At 44.9% G+C, this 20,468-nt stretch overlaps 1 protein-coding gene across 1 annotated transcript in view; it reads left to right on the forward strand.

Moving 5' to 3' along the window:
• The window catches only part of LOC142497870 (uncharacterized), a 44,703-nt gene that overhangs the window by 14,649 nt on the left and 9,586 nt on the right, over positions 1-20,468 (forward strand). The window lies entirely within an intron of this gene.

Raw genomic sequence — 20,468 nt, forward strand, 5'->3', positions numbered from 1 at the left:
CAGGTAAACCTGGAAATGACATGCCATCCATTGGAAAACACCACATACACACATGCGCACACACGCATGCGCACACACACGTACATGCGCATGCACATACACACACGCATGCACATACACAAATGCGCACATACACAAGCATGCGCACACATGTACATGCGCACACGTGCATGCGCACACACACACGCATGCACATACACACAAAATCAGGTCTTATTCATTCATTTCTGTATCCAGGGATCATCCAGTTGAAAGGGAAGTGTCTGACTACATTTATCTTCCATAATAACTATGAGATATTGTCCCCATCACTCACTTAGTCTTGTGGGCTTTGATAGCCTCAGCTAAGCTTTGTGAAACAGACATATAATACCATAATGTTGGAATGTTTGTCACTTGGAGGGATACAGATGTAGCTATCGTTATTGCTGGTGTGTTGTGCTGCGATATTCTGTGATATTATGCATGATCATTGCTATGTAATCCTATTGAAACTCTGTGATATTCTGCATTATAACGTGACATGTTGTGTTATCAGAAGTAGGTAAAATGAAGTCTGCTACATTTGTGTGTATCAAAAAAGCAATTTTTCTACCTGAAGAAGTACACAAGGTTATTTTTCATCAGTTAGAGCCAGAGACAAATGTATAAAATGTGTTCAGTTACTATCTTTCCTTGAATGATGCTATACGTAAGAACCCCCATCTGGGACAATTTAACAACTGCATGTTATGGAGGAGATAAGCAGTAAAATATAATGGGGCCTGGAACTAATAGTAACTGAATGTAACAATGTTCAGTGATCTGGTTAACGTAGGACTTCCTGTTTGAGAGCTTTCCTGTAATGTGCTCACAGGACTGGCGACATATCTCTAGCTGTAAGGAGAAAGCGAGAGCACATGTCCTGCCAAGTCATTTATCCCATGACTTCTGGTTTACCCACTCACATGCAGAATAGCATGGAATAGAGATGTATAGGTAGATGGCATCATTCCTCTATCCACCTACAGTGCACCATGAGAAAATAACACAGATGTTGTCTAGTTCATTATCTGAAGAATTAATGTAAGTAAACAATAAAGACGTATGTAGAACATGCTCCACGATATATTCCAATTTCTCCGTGTCCCCTTTTTCTGTGCCTATTACAGTCTTATCGTCGTCGAGTGTAGTATTCGGAAACACCTTGAATACCTGAGGTTTGAATACCACTTTCTTACATTTGACACAGATGCTTCAGGCCTGAACAGTATTTGACTCCCTCTACTCTACATGTCAGAGCCGACCTGGTATACAAACAGAAACCTCCTAAGCTCCTCTATGTAAGGTAGGGGATGTCTCCTCGCGACATAACCTAGGGCTCCCATATTTCAGACATAGAAAGTGCCAACTGCAGCTACACTGCCCACCATCCCGGAAGTCCTACAGTGCCTGGATTGAGCATTGTCTCACGTTCTATTGTATTTCATTGGCAGGGGCACTTTATTGCAGACACAGGAAGATGTGGCCAATTATCCCTTTCCTTAGCAGCGCATAAACATGGTGGAGTGATTGTCCTCATCTCCTATTCTACATAATATCGATTTCCTGCATTTAAAATGTAGGTTAACAATGGACAATTCTTACTAATTTTCCCATTCTATTGTACGGCAAGAAACGCACGAATTGTTTCAGCCGCAATTCTACATCCTGCGTGAAAACATCTGTTGGCTGTGACGAGGAATCCAAATGTTTCATACTATCTGGATGGTATACAGTTCCTCAGTGTTATATTTAAAAAAACTTTAGGGGGTCTTCTCAAAAGTTAGAAAAAATTGTGGCTGGATTATAATTGGTAATTGGTAGAGAAAGTTTCAGATTGCAAATTTTTGCCTTTTTGGGGTTCATTTTTGTGTGAAAAAACTCTGCAAACTTTTTGGGCCAAAAAGATGTAGTTTATTGTTCATGGAAAATGTCTAACTCGGTGAGTTCACTAACTTTTGAAAAGCCGTTCGCACGTCTGTAGTAGGTTGTGTACAGGAAACTGTAGGTAGAGGTTTGAGGTTCAGTCCAATCGGCATTTTTGTTGTTGTAAATGTAGCCATGTGTAAAATTGGTGTACATATCTCTTTCATGCTGGCAGTAATCCTGGTAAGTATGCAGGGTTGCCAGTAACAATCATGGAGGTTTGCCCTCAAACCCTGGTGAGGTGTCATATGTCCCAAAGGAAGTGACAACATGTTTTGTGTCCACGATTAGTGACACAGAGGGTGTCTGTTTCCTGGAGGTGATATAAGACACAGTACTGCCTAAAGTTAGTGGTTCTGTTGCTGTTGGTGTTCTGACTCTGTTCAGGAGAGTCATGTGGAGGTCTGCAACAGTGTTGCAGAGTCTGATGCAATAGCTGTGAGTCTGTGCAGCTCAAAGCAGAGAGACAAGCTGGTGAATCTCCCTAAGGGGAGAGGTGGAGAGCAACTCTATTAGGAGAGGAGGAACCTTCCCAATGGAGTGCAGCAAAGAGATGAGCGGCTAGTACGACCGCCATGAGGGGCAGTCTGCCTGAACCTGCAATAAAGATGCCCTTATTCATCAAAACCCTCATGTGTGAGTGTGGAGTTACTTAGCAGAGGAAGGCACCCAGAAGGAGTTCCTCATCAGAACCATCTCCCTGCGGAAGCAGGAATCCTGATGAGGTGGAGGCGCTGCACTGGATATAGGTAGGACTCAAAGCACACTACCTCAGCTGACTGTCTTGCTGATATCCCCACTAACATCATGCGGGCGACTCAGGAGAAGTGTAGCCAACAGGTGCACCACAAGACACAACCATGTAATGGGGACCGGTTAGATCACAGGGGCCAATTTGAGATTGGGTGGGTCAAGTGGGGTCCAGAAAAACCATTACATACTGTCATAGGTTTGAAGCAGAGGGTCTCCGGAGATAACCCGCATTGATTTCAGCTCCAGGAACCCCCTGCTTACAGAGGCATCTTCGGAAGGGGTGCTGGTATCTCTCTCAAGTTTAAATGTCCAGGTCACCAGGGGGCCTGTAGGAAGTTACAACGGATGATGTCCCGACTTCCTATTGGTCCGCGTGACGCAGGACATTTAAGCCACCATTAGAAGAACCCAAACTAGCCCAGCCGGAGCTGGTACCGGCGCCCCCGACGGAGCTAAGTATCTTGGGGAGCAGGGGGTCCCTGGAGCTGAAATCAATGCGGTTCAAGTCTGGAGACCCCCTGCTTCAAACCTTTTTTTTTTTGTTGTGAAGTGAAACTTCTTTGCTGGCCCCCACCTAATGTCTCATAGCACTAAAACGCCTTCCTGGAGGCGAAAATGTGTCACAATCAGACGCGCGTCCGCCGGCACAAAGTTCCCACAGCACGCAAAGTCCGTGGTGGAGACGAAAAAGCAATCAGGCAGACAGCACTTTTATAAGCAAACCTGCCACAGTACCAGTACTTTTATAAGCAAACCTGCCACAGTACCAGTACTTTTATAAGGAAACATGCCACAGTACCAGTACTTTTATAAGGAAACCTGCCACAGCACCAGTACTTTTATAAGCAAACCTGCCACAGTACCAGTACTTTTATAAGCAAACCTGCCACAGTACCAGTACTTTTATAAGGAAACCTGCCACAGCACCAGTACTTTTATAAGCAAACCTGCCACAGTACCAGTACTTTTATAAGCAAACATGCCACAGTACCAGTACTTTTATAAGGAAACCTGCCACAGTACCAGTACTTTTATAAGGAAACATGCCACAGTACCAGTACTTTTATAAGGAAACCTGCCACAGCACCAGTACTTTTATAAGGAAACCTGCCACAGTACCAGTACTTTTATAAGCAAACATGCCACAGTACCAGTACTTTTATAAGCAAACCTGCCACAGTACCAGCACTTTTATAAGCAAACATGCCACAGTACCAGTACTTTTATATCCAAACGTGCCACAGGACCAGTACTTTTATAAGGAAACCTGCCAACGTACCAGCACTTTTATAAGCAAACATGCCACAGTACCAGTACTTTTATAAGCAAACCTGCCACAGTACCAGTACTTTTATAAGGAAACCTGCCACAGCACCAGTACTTTTATAAGCAAACCTGCCACAGTACCAGTACTTTTATAAGGAAACCTGCCACAGTACCAGTACTTTTATAAGCAAACCTGCCACAGTACCAGCACTTTTATAAGCAAACATGCCACAGTACCAGTACTTTTATATCCAAACGTGCCACAGGACCAGTACTTTTATAAGGAAACCTGCCACAGTACCAGTACTTTTATAAGCAAACATGCCACAGTACCAGTACTTTTATAAGAAAACCTGCCACAGTACCAGTACTTTTATAAGGAAACCTGCCACAGTACCAGTACTTTTATAAGGAAACCTGCCACAGTACCAGTACTTTTATAAGGAAACCTGCCACAGTACCAGTACTTTTATAAGCAAACCTGCCACAGTACCAGTACTTTTATAAGGAAACCTGCCACAGTACCAGTACTTTTATAAGCAAACCTGCCACAGTACCAGTACTTTTATAAGCAAACCTGCCACAGTACCAGTACTTTTATAAGCAAACCTGCCACAGTACCAGTACTTTTATAAGCAAACCTGTCACAGTACCAGTACTTTTATAAGGAAACCTGCCACAGTACCAGTACTTTTATAAGGAAACCTGCCACAGTACCAGTACTTTTATAAGCAAACATGCCACAGTACCAGTACTTTCATATCCAAAGAAAAATAAATAAAATAACTTATACTCGCAAAAGTCTTTCATTCAATCAAAAACATCAAAATCAAAATACAATTTCAGTGACAAAACACAAAGAAGTTGTCACTGAGAACGTGCGTGCTCGGCACACACCCGCATGCTCGGCACACACCCGCATGCTCGGCACACACCCCGCGTGCTCGGCACACACCCGCATGCTCGGCACACACCCCGCGTGCTCGGCACACACCCCGCGTGTTCAGCACACACCCCCACACACCCCGCGTGCTCGGCACACACCCCCACACAACCCGCGTGCTCGGCACACACCCCGCGTGTTCAGCACACACCCCGCGTGTTCGGCGTACACCCGCGTGCTCGGCACACACCCCGCGTGCTCGGCGTACACCTGCGTGCTCGGCACACACCCCGCGTGCTCGGCGCACACCCCGCGTGCTCGGCGCACACCCCCACACACCCCGCGTGCTCGGCACACACCCCGCGTGTTCAGCACACGCCCCGCGTGTTCGGCGTACACCCGCGTGCTCGGCACACACCCCGCGTGCTCGGCACACACCCGCGTGCTCGGCACTCACCCGCATGCTCGGCACACACCCCGCGTGCTCGGCACACACCCCGCGTGCTCGGCACACACCCCGCGTGCTCGGCACACACCCCGCATGCTCGGCACACACCCCGTCTTTTTTTTAAATGCCGCTTTGACTGAACCTTTAAGATCTTTCACGTGTGTTACAAGAAAATAGCAAACGCCCCCTATAGTATTATTAGATTTGGGTAATCTAGAAACAGTCCAGTAAAGGGCAATTATAATGGACAGTCAAGCAGGGTGAGTTACAAATGTAAAAACATATTTAACTGAAGCAGCCTGCAATTAAACCAGTATGTGAAAGAAATACAAATGTACAGGTCATTGCCAGCACAGAAAGTAGAGTAGGAAATTAATATTCTCGGTATTATAGTAAGTTGGAAGAAAGTTCTGTTTGTTTAAAAGTAATGCTGCCAATTTCTAATAATGTGGCATATGGAATAAAGTAACTAAAAGGATTTTAAGATAATTTGAATAAATCTCTTAACATTCGACGCTAACACAAGGGTCAGCAATATTTGGAAGCGTGTTTTACAGTGCAACCATGCTTTTCCTCATTGTCTCTTAGCATACTGCACTTCCACTGCAGGGATTCTGGGAAATTACATGCAAATGGGCACACCGTGTCACCCTTTGCTACAAATCCATTATAACATGAACTTCTATAAGCTTAGTAACAAAGAGTAAATGCTGCACACCACAATATGACAAAGAGTGATACAGTTACCGGTGCTCCCATCAATATACGATCGGCTGCATCCAATCCACGGCATACAACAAAGGAATGAAGATGGGGCACACAGATTTCAAAAATAAAGAGATTTATTAAACACAACGTTTCCACCCTAAGGTCTTTGTCAAGTGCAAAAAGTGGCTTAATGAACAGAAAACCAATGAATCTTTAAATAACACCCTTGACTCTTTTTCTGCTGTCTCAGAGGAGGATGTGTCGCTGCTGATCTCCTCTTCTCCCTCTACCACTTGCCCTCTCGACCCCATTCCCTCCCATCTCCTAAAACCTCTTGCTCCTACTATAATCCCTACGCTCACACACATTTTTAACTCCTCCCTCTGCTCTGGAACCTTTCCATCCTCCTTCAAACATGCAACAGTTATACCATTACTCAAAAACAGCAAGCTTGACCCTACCTGTCTTTCTAACTATCGACCTGTCTCCCTCCTGCCTTTTGCCTCTAAACTCCTTGAACGTCTTGTATTCTCTCGCTTGCTCCATTTTCTCAACACCTATTCTCTCCTAGACCCTCTACAATCTGGCTTCCGCACTGCTCACTCCACGGAAACAGCCCTCACTAAAATAACTGACGACCTCCATGCTGCCAAAGACAGAGGTCATTACACTCTGCTCATATTACTCGACGTCTCTGCAGCATTTGACACCGTGGATCACCCTCTTCTCCTTCATATTCTCCATACTCTTGGTATTCGGAACAAAGCTCTATACTGGATCTCATCCTACCTCTCCCATCGTACTTTCAGTGTCTCTTCTGCTAGCACCTCCTCCTCCTCTATTGATCTCTCTGTGGGGGTACCCTAGAGCTCTGTTCTTGGACCTCTTCTCTTTTCTCTGTACACACTCTCTCTAGGTGACCTAATAACATCTTTTGGGTTTAAATATCACCTCTATGCTGACGACACACAAATATACTTTTCAACACCTGAACTTACACCTGCTGTACAAACCAAAGTTTCTTAATGTCTCTCTGCTATATCATCAAGGATGGCCCTCCGCCGCCTTAAACTCAACATGGCTAAAACAGAGCTCCTCATACTTCCTCCCAAACCTGGCCCTACTACCTCCTTCCACATTACTGTTGGAACTACGATCATTCACCCAGTAGCCCAAGCACGCTGCCTAGGGGTCGCACTCGACTCCTCCCTCACATTCGCCCCTCACATTCAAAACATTTCTAAAACTTGTCGCTTTTTCCTCCGCAATATAACAAAGATACGCCCTTTCCTCTGTTGCTCGACTGATAAAACTCTGACTCAGGCCCTCATTCTCTCCGGTCTTGATTACTGTAACCTCCTGCTGTCCGGCCTTCCTGCCTCTCATCTGTCTCCCCTACAATCTATCCTAAATGCTGCTGCCAGATTCACTCTACTCTTTCCTAGATCTGTCTCAGCATCTCCCCTCATGAAATCCCTCTCCTGGCTTCCGATCAAATCCCGCATCTCACACTCCATTCTTCTCCTCACTTTTAAAGCTTTACACTCTTCTGCCCCTCCTTACATCTCAGCCCTAATTTCTCGCTATGCACCATCCCGACTCTTGCGTTCTGCTCAAGGATGTCTTCTTTCTACCCCCTTTGTATCTAAAGCCCTCTCCCGCCTTAAACCTTTTTCACTGACTGCCCCACACCTCTGGAATGCCCTTCCCCTCAGTACCCGACTAGCACCCTCTCTATCCACCTTTAAGACCCAACTTAAGACACACTTGCTTAAAGAAGCATATGTAGATATTCTGAACACATGATACATATAGCTTGGCCTCCTGCAGATGCACTTACCAGAACTCCCTCCTACTGTCTCTGTACGTTCTCCCTACCTACCAATTAGACTGTAAGTTCCTCGGGGCAGGGACTCCTCTTCCTTAATGTTACTTTAATGTCTAAAGCACTTATTCCCATGATCTGTTATTTATATTATCTGTTATTTATTTGATTACCACATGTATTACTACTGTGATGCGCTATGTGCATTAATGGCGCTATATAAATAAAGACATACAATACAATAATTACCCACAGTGCTTCCTGTTCTAATTTTTCAGTTCCACATGTGTTTAAGATGGTGTTATTTAAAGATTAATTGGTGTTCTGTTCATTAAGCCACTTTTTGCACTTGACAAAGACCTTAGGGTCGAAACGTTGTGTATGCTTTAATAAATCTCTTTATTTTGGAAATCCTTGTGCCCCAGCTTCATTCCTTCTTCTATAAGCTTAGGCCTGCTGTATTACACAGCTTTTCAGCAAAGCTTGGGGAAACGAAGTGCAGAGCCAGTAAACTTACTCATAGACAGCTTTTTTGACCTTTTGGGTCCCTTCAGTGTGAGGCTGGTTATACTGGCTTTGTAATCTAAACTCCAGGTAGTCATATTGATCTAGTGAAGTCGCTGCCTTATTCGCATTACTGTAATATGGTGGTTAGCAAATACACTGCAGCTTCTCAACCAAATGAATTTGGGCAAAACCAACACATGATTTTTTTTATTTAGAACCAAAACCAACCCAGTGAAAGTGCCAAGTTTCTCACCTTTTATCAGAGACACCACTTTTATTTCATAGTCAATCTCCATCTGAATTTTGAGCTGACTCTTCGATATGTCGCTCTGAACAGAACCATTAATACTGCACCCATGTTGTAGGGGGGAATAAAAGTGACAGGGCAGTATAAAAAGAGAACTATTTCTAAGACTTCTTCCATTCTTAGTTCCTGGGGACAATAATGAGCCTGTCCTGGAACAGGATTGTATAATTTCTGTATATTTTCTCTTCTCTCTTTTCTCTTCTCTCACACTGTCAGCTCTCCCCAGGGAAGTTGCATGTTTTTTCCCTGTTCCAAGCAGCAAGAGCTACTGTGTATTGCAACATTATTGCAACATTATTGTTACAAATAAGCAGTGGGTGGTCCCGTGGGGTCCAACGGCGGAGCACTGCTGCTGTAGAAAATGGGGGCTGCACACCAGTTCCAGTTAAAAACGGCTTTATTTGGTGGTCATCTGGAGTACAATTGAACACTCTGACGCGTTTCAGGACTGTTGTCCCTTTATCAAAGAGTAGCTGCGCGTCTACTGGGTTCTCCGTTATGTACTCTTACTCCCGCCCCCAACAGTGACGTCACACGCTCAGTAACTATCGCGTGATTTGGTAAGATACCCTTCTCATTGGATGCCCTGTTAGCCAATTGCGCAAGGCGTGGGTGAATAATTTCCTTATGGGAGTAGCATTGGAGTTAAAGACTCTTGCTCCCGCCCCCAATGGTGACGTCACACATTGTATGGATATCGCGTGACTTTATGAAACGGCCTGCTCATTGGTAGATAACTTAAACCAATAGCGCAGCTAGTGGGGAAATATTTTCTTAATAGGAAAGGCTACGGAGTATATTCCATAACGGAGAAACACTCAGAATGAAACAAAACACTAAATAAGTGACATTAAAACATACTATATAACAGTATTCTAATTAAAAATTAAAAAAACTACAAAAACGCAACGTTTAAAAACAAAGCAAAAAAGGTGGAAGACAATATGTTAGAAGCGTACTTATGTTGATATCTGGAGAGTACACTCCCATCAAAATGATCATTCATATTCAATATCTAACATAATCCCACTGAAACAACATCATTAATCTGCTCATCTGATTCAGACCCTCTTGTAATAATTACATATTTCTAATCAAGAAAGAGGCAATGTAAGTCTATGATACTAATAACTATACATATATGATGATGTCATTTGAAAACAATGGAGAGCAAATTCATGAGGATAGACATTTTTTGCTATTATGAAGGACCATAATCGGATATACTGTAACAGATATTATCTCAGATATACATCTCCAATGGGTTATACCAATATTCTATGTCACATGTAGACATAAATATAACATGACCATAATTAATACATGTATATAAATATAATATTCTGTGTTGCAGGTGATCGTGCAAGGTACATGTGCTATATAGTTTAATCCAAAAAATGTTTCAGTTCCCAGTCTAGATTCATGCCCCCGGGTGCCAATGTCCCAAGGGCATAAATCCAGAACATTTCTCTTTTATTGAGGAGGGATTCTCTATCTCCTCCACGCACATGAAGACGTATGTGTTCAAGCGCGCTAAAAGAGAAATTCTGTAGGGAACCAGATTGGCATTTTGCAAAATGACGTGCAACTGGGTATCTCACATCCTTATTTTTAATTGTTCTAACATGTTCTACAATCCTCTCTCTTAGTGGGCGGATTGTCCTGCCTACATATGAACTACCACATGTACATCTAAGGAGATATATCACAAATTTTGTATTACATGTCATCAGGGAGTTGAGAGTATGAGTTCTCTTTGTGTTCACATTTAGTATGTGTTTTATAGGGGAAGCATGTCGGCACATTCTACAATCTCCACATCTGAAAAAGCCTTTAACTTTTAGTTTATAGTTCTTTTTATTGGGATCAAATAAACTAGGCGACACTTTATTGGCTATTGTTTTCGCCTTCTTGAACACCATTTTTGGCTGATCTTGTATATATGTCTCTAGGTCTTTGTCTAGTTTCAGTATGTCCCAATGCTTTTTCAAAATGGTTCTAATCTGATTGGCCTGTCTAGAATAGGTGGTAATAAACAATGGTGAACCCTCAGTGGATGTCAATTGATTTTGCATTTTTAATTGTTTATTAGACTTGTTTTTTTGTGTTAGAAGTGTCGACCTGTCCATTTTTAGTGCATGATCTAGGGCACTATTGATGTCTTCATCCCTATAACCCCTACATCTGAACCTTTCCGATAGTTCGTGAGCCTGACTCAGAAATGACTCATCTGTTGAACACAGTCTCCGAAGTCTCAGATATTGTCCTTTCAGGATACCTCTGATCAGGGGTCTGGGATGTGCACTGTTTGCCATGAGCAGGGAGTTTCTGGAGTTTTCCTTTCTAAACATCTTAGTTTGGATTCTAAGATCTGAATCTATATATAAATGTAGGTCAAGATAGTCAATCTCGCTCTCATGTATATTTGATGTAAATTTGAGATTGAAAACATTGTCGTTCAGATATACAAGAAATTTGTGAAAAGTAGAAGTGTTACCGGACCAGATAATTAATAAGTCGTCTATGTAGCGACGATAATAAATAATATACTGTCTAAATGGGTTAGCATCACCAAAAATAAAAGTGGTTTCCCAAAAGCCCATAAATAGATTGGCATATGAGGGTGCAAAGGAGGTCCCCATAGCTGTGCCCTGTGTTTGTAGATAATACGTGTTATTAAATAAAAAATAATTGTGCTGTAATAGGAAGATGATTGAATCAAGAATAAAAGTGCTCTGTGCAAGGTGAATATTTGAGTGATTAAGAAAATAACTTATAGCCTTAATACCTAATGTGTGATTAATAATGGTGTACAGGGAGGTCACATCTAATGTGACCCACCGATAAGATTGTGTCCATGTGATTTCTTGTATATCTGTCAACAAGTCTATGGAGTCTCGCAAGAAGGACGGAAGCATCTTGACCATAGGTCTTGACCCATCTCCCTTCTTGCGGGTCTCTCTAGGTACGTGGACCAATTCCTGCAACCTATGGTCAAGATGCTTCCGTCCTGAAACGCGTCAGTGTTCAATTGTACTCCAGATGACCACCAAATAAAGCCGTTTTTAACTGGAACTGGTGTGCAGCCCCCATTTTCTACAGCAGCAGTGCTCCGCCGTTGGACCCCACGGGACCACCCACTGCCTATTCAAGATATTGGCGTGATGCACGCACACTTCTGAGTCAGAGCAGCTGTTCTACTGAGGCTCCATCACAGATCAATTGATCAATAGGTATGTACTTTGGTTTACTGGGGATTTAGACAGTGCCTTTATGGTATATATAGAGTTCTGTGTCACTCCTCCAGTTGTACCTGTACACCTATCTGTATTACATTATATTGAGCCTCATACAGCTTATTACATGCTCTAATGACCAGATGTATTGTGATTGAAACTTCAATCAAGAAATTTCCACATACAGCTGAGCCCTGAGGATTGGGATTATATCCCACATACACAACAATTGTTACAAATAATACTTTTTCCACAGCCACTAGTCAGTTGCCCTGGCAACCTCCCAATGCTCATATTTGAGATTGGTTTAGTCCTCTCCCCTGCCCTTATCTGTATTTTGTTATTCCCTTTGGCTTGTTCCTATCTGGAAAGGAAAGTGTGCTCTCTCTTTCCATCAGCAGACACAGTGAGTTAGACACATATTCCACTGCTCCCTTAGAAAGGGAATCCTTTTGACCTTCCCTACATAACAAAGCACCTTCATCTCACAAGGCTAATTCTCCTGACAAGAGACATTTCCTATCATAACCTACATGAAAGTACTTTTATATTTCTGTTAACCCCACTCAATAAAGGTGAAGATAATAGAAGGACTTTGTGTGCTTTAAAAAGGGGACGAGTTAAGCTACATGGATCTTCTCACATGCTACAAGTGAGCCTGAATCCAGAATAGAGCCCATGTGGGAAGTTTACCCCTCTTGCTTGGAAGAGAACAGCTTGGAGGAATGTGTCAGTGATGCTATGGTGATATTCATAGGAGAAGAGGACCAGTGCATGGAATATATTGGAAGAGTAGAGAATCCAGGTCAATGTTAGTAGTTTGCCTGTGGGACATGTTGAGTTTGTGACAATATCATGAATGAAGCTCCAAAGCGGCTCATCACGCAGAGAATTTTTAACCCTTTAAACCGAATGTACAATGTGAACAGGTGAACACGTGCACACACACCACACACAACATCCTTTTATCTTATTGTTCAACATACTTCTTGGACCAGTCCATATTTTTTATTGCTTAAGGCTTCAAAGGAGATTTGATGAATGCAATAAATATTTACAAACAACAACATGGTGTCATTATGGATAATTTGTGTTAATCGTGTATTACTTTCATCCAGTGAAGTCAGGGAGTGCAGTGCTTTGCACACTGGAGTAAGGACGGGAAAATAACTCACTGCTTGGGAGAACCGCACCTTACAAGGCTCTCGCCTGTTTTTTTCCCAGGAGGGACAAGACCATCATGTTTAATGCTCACTCTCGCTGTGCCCCTTTCTTTACTTTCTCCATACACCCCTTTTATTTCTTTCCCCATTTCCATTTTTCTATCCCTCCCTGGGAAGTACCAATCCCCATGTCACGTCAGTCCCCACATGCCCCCTTACTCTCCCATGTCACGTCAGTCCCCACATGCCACTCTTACTCTCCCATGTCACGTCAGTCCCCACATGCCCCTCTTACTCTCCCATGTCACGTCAGTCCCCACATGCCCCTCTTACTCTCCCATGTCACGTCAGTCCCCACATGCCCCCTTACTCTCCCATGTCACGTCAGTCCCCCCTTGCCCCCTTACTCTCCCATATCACCTTTCACTCTCCCAATCTCTCTAGTTACATCACTCATCTCCTCTGTCTATTCTTTCTCATCCGTAACCTTTCTACAACTCTCTCCCCCCATGTCACATCTCTCTCTCTTCCATGTATCACCTCCCCCTCTTTCCCCATATTATCATCATTGATTTGTAAAGTGTCAACATATTCTGCAGCACGTTACAATGGGGGTACAGAGATTTGTGAATTACATAAACAGAGTTACATATTAAATAAGGACAACATGCACACACAGATACAGAAGATCATGAAGGGCCTGCTCACAAGAGCTTACAATCTAGAGGGAATGAGGGACAATGTTGAAACAAAAGGTAAAGTGGTTGCTCATTGCAGAATGGTGTGTTCCTCAGGATGGAGTATGGTCCAACCTCAGCTTGTTCCACTAAGGTTTGTGGGTGGGGATGTTAGGGGTATTAGCTCGGAGAATGACCAGCTGGCCAGCTGGTCCCAATGTGTCTGGAGGGGAGGATGTGGATGTTAGATGTATGCAAGATAGGCTTCCATGCAGGCTTGTCCCACACCTTTAGACTTGGCCTTAATAAACTTGAACTTGGATTAAATGTATAAAACGTCATGTTTTCTTTACATTTGATGTAGATACCTATATAGACAAGTAAATCACTGGACAGCAGAGCACAACAAGACCCTCGTTTATACATAATACTTGTGCGTCCCTTTTTCTGCACATTAGTATGAATGTTCAATACAATTTTATTCTGGTCTTTAAGCCACAAGAATCTGTACCCCTGCCATCTGCCCTTTCTTTGGTTCTCAATCCGAGAGCCAATATGTTCATCAGAATCTGTTCTTGGCATGTACAGTACAGTAACTCTGTAGGCTAGTTGCTGACTCTTCTCTATAGACTGCATACTAACATCGGCCAACCATTACTGATCCTATTGGTAAGAGTCCACCACCCCTGGAGCTGTTTGACAGAACTATGTTTTATTGTAAATAAATAGACGATATCCCAAGCTGCATCCCAAGTTATACAGTATTTGCACTTTTATTCTGCTTGTTTAATTTAGTATATGAATGCCAATCTTTTAATTTAGTTTGCTTAATTTATTAACTGTTTTTTTGGCTCCTATAGTATGAGGCTTGTGGATTTCACATTGTTAAATACTCAATAAGTTTTTTTTTACCAAACCAGGGTAAAATTCACAACTTGTTACGGTGCAAATCCACTAGGCGTACACGGTACGCCGGAGATCTTCATTGTGTTCAACTAGGTTTCCAATAGGGGCCAGATCCCCAAAAAAATGAGCAGTAGAAGGGTCATAAGAGTATGAAGAAAATGTCATTCTAAATACATTTAAAGACTTAAAAATTATTGTAGTTCAACAATTTGCAAGTATTTCTAACACATCAAACTAGAAATATGCCCTCGCTCAGCCCTTGCAGGGAGTAGAAAGCCAGTGCACCCCCATGTTTAAGTTTATACAGTGACCTTAACATGAAAAGGTCACCCAGTTCTGGCCACTCACTGCCTTATAAGTGAGTGGATCTTTTACAAAGAGAGTGAACTTGCAGTAAATTGCTAAAACTGCCCAGGTACCAAGATAACAATGAGGCAAAATAAAATTCCGAATGCAGAAAGGTGACACAGAGCTCATCTAGCTACAAATTAATAGCATCGGCTCAGACAATAGGTGAGAGAATGACAAGATCTCCAATACTAGTTTGGTGCTCAAAGTACCTGCTATGTGTGCATGTAATCAGCACAAGTTAGGGGCTCTTGTGCTTTAAGTGCAGTAGATGTTATATGATATCTATATATAACTGTAACCCCCTTTCCCTATGACTAAGGGAAACTGCTGCTGTACCTGTTCGCGTGCAGGAGGGCCTCCGCTTCTGGGAGGCAGCGGTTGATCTCTCTCTCTGTTCGGTGCAGCGTCTCCACCTATGAGGGATCCCAGCAGGGCGGGATGGTCCCACATAGGACTCAATAACCACTATACAACTGAATATATTATAACTTCTTTACTACTCACACTATAACAATAACACACCCACAATACAATATCACAATGCAGTACCCAAACACAATACCCAACACTCCAGTGTGGTTCCCCCAAAGTACTGAGGGTGCATAGGCACCTAAACACCAGGTGTCCCTAGAACAGTCCCTCCCAAAGTGTGATGTAGTGCTACTCCCCTGTGTGGATCGTTGGTGCACTTATATACCTCCCTGGGCACTCCTGTACCCAGGTCTCGCCGATGGATCAAAGGATCGGTCAGGTCCCACGTCACGGGGCCTCCGACACCAATCCCCCCTCTCCTTATGACTCACAATCCGCTTTGTGAGGCGAGCTCCAGCTGGAGTGTTTCACCTAATGTCTATATGGCCCTGTGGCCTGGTCCCAGACCACAGAGCACCGCATGGCCGGTCACTGGCGCAACAACACTGCTGTAATACTAAAGGGAATCTGTGGCCTTCCCTGAAACACTTCACTGGAGTGACTCAGGGCCTAGCTGGGGCCTACGGGGCAAGACTAGGCCTAGTCCAGGGGCACTGCTCCCTTGACACTACCAACTCTCTTGCCGCTCTCCGTGCGACTGACGTGCACTTCCCTAGCCCTCAGAGGATATCCTGTCACCTTCGAACCCTATTGGTTGGGACTCCCCACGTGATGTCTCCCTCCCTGAGGATCCTGGGACTTGTAGTCCCACACTGCGTCTTGTGGAGCCACTCTATGATGGCCGCCGCACTATGCACACTACGCATGCGCACCTCGCTATACTGCGCATGCGCTAACTTAAAATGGCACTCCCGATCTGCATGGAGCTCCAGCGAACCTTGCAGCAGTTCCCCCTCACTGGAGCTAAGGAGGGGGACTCTGCTACATAACAAATACAAGAGCACCACCCTGTATAGTGATGCTGTGCTATAGAGCTACGTGCACTAGGTATGAGATAGAATAGGACTAATTAGTAGTGAATAAGTCAGAGTCTATTTATCAACCATCTCATAAGTCCATTCAACACCTGACTTACTGCAATCTAAGTTCCTAAGACTTGGTGTCCCAGCCATTGCCAAACCAATTGCCGCCATAATCAACTCTATCCTGTCTGCAGGCCATATCCCTTAGACCTGGAAAACTGCCAGAGTTGTCCCAATCTTCAAAAGTGGGGACAAAAACACTGTCTCAAACTACAGACCAATCTCTCTTCTCCCAATACTATCCAAAGTCATGGAAAATGTGTTCACTCCCATCTAAGCGATTACTATACCAAGACAAATTCCCCGGCCAATTCCAATCTGGCCTTTGCCCCAAACACTCCACCGTAACTACCCTGCTAAAAGTTTACAATGAAATCCAGTGTGGAATGGAACGGTGACAACTCACTGGTGCAGTATTCCTAGATTTTGCAAAGGCTTTTGATACTGTTGATCATGTTATCCTGCTTAACAAACTCCAGAGCTCTGGAATAGGGAAGCATGCTTTAAACTGGTTTCAGTCCTACCTATCAGGTAGATCCCAACATGTGTCCATCTCAGGCTCTAACTCCAACCCCCTGGATATCACCTGTGGTGTCCCGCAAGGCTCTGTTCTGGGGCCCCTACTCTTCTCAGTGTTCATCAATGATTTTCCTACAGCTTGTAAGGATGCTTCAATACACATGTATGCAGATGACACAATCCTATATGCACACAGCCATAGCCTCTCCGACCTTGAACACATACTTCAGTCTGACCTTTTGAAACTTGAAAACTGGATTTCCCAAAAGAAACTGTTTTTAAACACTGACAAGACTGCAACAATGGTATTTGGGACCAAGACTAAATTTTTAAAGCTTCCAATGGACGAGCTCAAATCAGAACCAACAATAACACCACCCTAACTCCTGTTACTAGTTTTAAATACCTGGGCTTATGGTTTGAGTCCCATTTAACATTTGGGATGCACATTGATACCCTGACATCCATGGGCGTCCGCAGAAATTTTTTCATGGGGGGGCATAATTTATAACCGCAGCGGCACAGATTGGTCCCGACTTGGGAGTGAGACGGCTTTCATTGGTAGGTAGTGTTACCAATGAGAGCCGCAAAACTCCCGAGTGCTACCAATGACAGTGCGCTGCGCTTCCTCCTGCGTAGCAGCATAGGCTAGCCTACCACTAGCTGCCTGCCGCGGCGCCAGGGGCACCCACCCACCTCCGTCCCGGTCCACCCACCTCCGTCCCGGTCCACCCAGACTCTGTTTTTGGCGTTTATAGCGCCGTTAACGTACTGTACGGCGCCATAAATGCCAAAAACAGCCCAGGACTGCGAGTGATCCAGGCTGAGCCGCCAACAGAAATCATGGGGCCCAGGACAAATGAAAGGAGCAGGCCCCCCCGAACCCATAGCGCCCCCCCCCGAACCCATAGCGCACCTACCACGAAAAAATATCTTTTAGAGCGCAACTTTTACTTAACTGTTTTCTTATTGTACTACAGAATAAAACATTACAAGGCAACCTGTTTATTTTTATATTTTCAACAAAAGACATGTGTCTGCCTGCCTGGGTGGGTGAGTGGGTGAATGACAGTAGAATGACAGTGGGTGAGTTGGTGAGTGAGTGAATGACAGTGGGTGGGTGAATGACAATGGGTCGGTGGGTGAATGACAGTGGGTGGGTGGGTGGGTGAATGACGGTTGGTGGGTGAATGACGGTTGAATGACGGTGGGTGGGTGGGTGGGATAATGACGGTAGGTGGGTGGATGAATGATGGTGGGTGGGTGAATGACAGTGAGTGAGTGGGTGAATGTTGAATGTGGGTGGGTGAATGATGGTGGGTGGGTGAATGATGGTGGGTGGTTGAATGATGGTGGGTGGGTGAATGACGGTGGGAGAGAGTGACTGGGTGACAGTGACTGGGTGGGTGGGTGACAGTGACTGGGTGGGTGGGAGACAGTGACTGGGTGGGTGGGAGACAGTTACTGGGTGGGAGACAGTGGGTGGGAGACAGTGACTGAGTGAGTGACAGTGACTGGGTGGGACAGTGACTTGACAGTGACTGGGTGGGTGACAGTGACTTGGTGGGTGACAGTGGTTGACGTTGACAGTGGGTAATGGTGACAGTGGGTAACGATGACAGTGACAGTGGGTGACGGTGACAGTGGGTGATGGTGACAGTGACAGTTGGTGACAGTGACAGAGGGTGACAGTGACTGGGTGGGGTGACTTACCTTGACCGGGTGGGTGCAGCTTGTCGCTGGACGCTTCCCCCTCCTGCCCCCGATATCCCCTTCTGCCCCCGATATCCCCACGGCAGCTGCCAGGGACGGTAGGTGGGCTTGGGGAGGGGGCGTGGGAGGAGGGCTCGGGGGGGGGCAAGTGGGAGGTGGGTGCGCGGGAAGCTGGCCAAGGGGGGGAAGCGGCCGCAGCGGAGCTGGTACTTCCCCCTCCATCCCACGTTGGGAGCGGGAGGGGGAGCGGGCCGCAGAGGAGCCTGGCTTGTACTTCCCCCTCCGTCCCACTTTGGGAGCGGGGGGAAGCGGGCCCTGCTTGCCCTGCGCATGCGCGCCGGGACCGCGGAGAATCGGCGCCATTTTTTTTTTTAATTTAATTAACTGGTGCTTGGCCGCACAGGGGGCCCGGCCTGACCCACGGGGCCCGGGAAGCAGTACCCTTTGTCCCCCCTGTGCCCCCCCTGTTGGCGGGCAAGCACCCCCCCCTTACCCCCTCCTGCGGACGCCCATGCTGACATCCAAAACCTATGCCAAACTAGGTGTAGTTTACAGCAGCGATGCACAAACTGGGGGTGCGACCCCCAGGGGGGGGGGACGAGACAGCCGGCAGGGGGACGCATGGTTTACAAAGGCCCTGTGCGCTTCCTGAAGGCACTTAAATTAAGTGCCGGGGGAGCTGCAGGGCCTCTGTAAACCTTTACTTACCTTGGCACCACACGCGTCGCCATGGCAACGCGGCATCGAGGTCATGTGACGTCACGTTGCTATGGCAGCATTACGTCATGACGCCGAGGTAAGTGGGGGTTAGGGGGGTGCAGAAGAGAGGGGACCGCCGGCAGGGGGGCACAGGGAAAAAAGTTTGCGCCTCCCTGATATAGTGTATACCCTGTTCACTTATGTAACTGTATTTGTAACCATGTATTATTTGTAAACTTAACTCTATGCTATTTCCATACTATATGCTATAATATCCATACTAGCCAACACTTACAAGTTATTTTCAGGGAGATTTGGAAAATGTGGGAGATCTATTCATTTTCCCTTGCTTTACATGGGATTGAGGGAATATTTCTCAGGGAGAAACCAATTAAGGTCTTGGCAAATAATCTAACGAAAGAGAATAGCGATACCCGCTCCACCTAGATTGTAAAATATTGGTTGGGGGTAGGGGCAGTAGGGGTGAGTACCAAAAGCACCCCACTGGACAATGTTTTTTCTCCAGCCAATATGTTGATTGGGAGAAGGATTATATCACACAAACTGTGGGGTCCAACATTTCCTCTAGCAATGTCTTTCATATTCTGATAATGTGCTGGTTGTGCCAGATAATGCCTCTTCCCTAATTGGTACTCAATTCATATTGGGTATTACAGTACGTTGCGGTGTGGATGGTAGAATTAGTGCCAAAGTCCTAAGAGCTTTGCTAAAAAGCTAATTGCATTTATTATCCAAACCCATTCTTCTTCAATACCAAATCCAGCATCTCCCAAGGGCAAATATATCCAGATACACATCTTGCAATCCCATGGTATGAACCAGTAGGCATTGCTCAATGTTTAGTTAACTTATCAGTCAACATTACAAAACTCAAGACTCCTATTGGGACTCTTCAGACTTGTATGAGTTTCCTAGCTTTTTATGGACGTCCCTTCCTCGTCTAGAGTTGATTCAATTGAAGCCTTGTAGTTGTGTCCTCTAGGGCCACTACAAAGTGGTCTCAGAGTTTTAGCAAAATCCCATTGTATTTGCTTTTTGAATTGTATTCAGTATTCCAATCCTGTTAGTGGATGTTTCAAACTGCA

The sequence above is a fragment of the Ascaphus truei genome, chromosome 6 (genome assembly GCF_040206685.1).
Source record: "Ascaphus truei isolate aAscTru1 chromosome 6, aAscTru1.hap1, whole genome shotgun sequence".
NCBI lineage: Eukaryota > Metazoa > Chordata > Amphibia > Anura > Ascaphidae > Ascaphus > Ascaphus truei.